The 1,889-nt window shown below is 49.6% G+C and overlaps 1 protein-coding gene across 1 annotated transcript in view; it reads left to right on the top strand.

The window, feature by feature from the left end:
- The window catches only part of ATP11C (ATPase, class VI, type 11C), a 65,034-nt gene that overhangs the window by 36,120 nt on the left and 27,025 nt on the right, over positions 1 to 1,889 (top strand). The window lies entirely within an intron of this gene.

A 1,889-nucleotide genomic window follows, 5' to 3' on the forward strand; every position in this document is an offset into this window, starting at 1 on the left:
TACATCAGAAGACATGAAAATTTGGTTGTGCTTGTGTTTGATAAATATTTATACAGATGAAGTAGTAAGAGTGGAAGACACTTTAAAATTACATGGCTCGTTTTGGCAGGCTCTGAAGTCAGTGGGAATACTATTGTTGATCTGATATGTATTGTATGGGGTCTGTGGCTTGTCTCTTCATGGGCGGCTGTTAATTGGTACTGGAAATCTTGTGTAGGTGCTGACACAGTGCTGGTGCACCGTACTGGTTCCACTAGTGAAGAGGAGTGGAGCTCTGAAGTAGCTCGAGGCTAAAAATAGATAACTGTATTAAATAGGTAATGGCTTATTGTGTCAGGTGTCTTATATGCATGAGTTCACATAACTTTTGCAGAGCCTTGGCTCTTACTAACTTTTGAGTCTGTAAGTGGATTGCTGGGTTTCTATATTGAGCGCTGTGGTGTTTTTTTCCCAGTTTGTGGATTCCTGTAGGTGACTGGGAGCTGTCTCCTGTTTGTTGATGAGATGAAGATGAGTTTGAAAGGCGAAGGGGGAGAATAGAAAAGCAGGTGCTCTATGGGGAAATAGGTCCAACATCAGGAACCAGGGTTTGCTGCAAAACGAGGGCAAGGGAAGCACACTCGGGTACACAAAGACCTCATCTGCACTGATATCTGCTGCCTACCTGGTGGAGATTTTTCTGGTATTTGGGGCATGTGAGGTCAAGGAATGGGAAAGATGCCTGGCTAAATAAAACCGGAGCAGAACCACAGAAGGGTTTTTGTCAGGGCTCCGTCTTTGAAGCGCAAATCTTTGGTCATACATTGTCTGAAAGAACATGTGTTTTCTAAATACGCTAAAGGACCAGGGCTGTAAAGATCGTGGAACTGGTCAGGATGCGGCTTTGAAGTGTTGCTCAGTGACTGCACAGTGCCCATGGTGACAGGAGCAGTGGATGCAAAACCCCGCATGAGGGTTGGGTTTGGTACTGGGTGCTGTGGGAACGGGTGTGAGCTGTGTTTCACAAAGGCTGTGGTTTGTACCAGAGACGCGTGTGTGTTTGTGTGTTTGCTTACACCATGAAAACCCAGGCAGGTTACCAAAACGGCATGAAGGTGGGTATTTATAATGTCATGACTACGGCATGCATAACGTAGCGGATCCTCCCGGGATGCACAGGGAGGGGAACGCACCCGTAAGGAGCGGAGGAAGCTTTTTAATGAATTTGTTTATGAAGATGGATTAAGGCAGCCTGCCGTGCAGCCTGCCGTGACTTGGAGCTCTGAGTAGCTCCTATAAATAGAGCCTGGAAGGCACTGAGTGGATCCTTCGTGGGCTTTCCAGTTAATTGTGAGAGATGAACCTTCACAGCAGCAGCTGCTAAAAATATCTTTGGAGTCTGCCAGTGCTCTGCCTGGTCCCTGGGTGCTGGAGCTGGCATCTAATTACCTTCAGGAGCAGGCGAGCGGGTGGTCCCCGGGAGCCCTTTCACCCCGGGGGCACCTGCAGCCTCCCCCCGACCCCAGCTGAGGTGGCAGCAAGTCCCTGGGGGAAAAACGAAGACCCTCTGCTCCTGGTACACCTCTTACTGAACAGATACCCCTTACAGCTCCTTCCCGCTGCCGTTTCTCTTAAGCTTATTGACTTCAGTCTTTAGCTGAGAGATGCTTTGGCTGTTTTGTGGGAGCAGGGCAAGGGCTTGGGTGAGCTGCCAGTGCTGCCGAGCCTTTGTGTGGTGGTATTTTAATTAATGGGGTGAAACATGGGCTGCATTGCTGGGGGCTCATAGTGATGCTGCTTCTGCTTCTCTCCCCAGACTCACTACGCGGTGCGGGACACCACCGTGCTCTGTACGGATGAAGCCATTGACGCCCTCACCGCCACGATTGAGTGTGAACAGTCACAGCCCG

Source organism: Charadrius vociferus, unplaced genomic scaffold, assembly GCF_000708025.1.
Source record: "Charadrius vociferus isolate BGI_N301 unplaced genomic scaffold, ASM70802v2 scaffold472, whole genome shotgun sequence".
Classification (NCBI taxonomy): Eukaryota; Metazoa; Chordata; class Aves; order Charadriiformes; family Charadriidae; genus Charadrius; species Charadrius vociferus.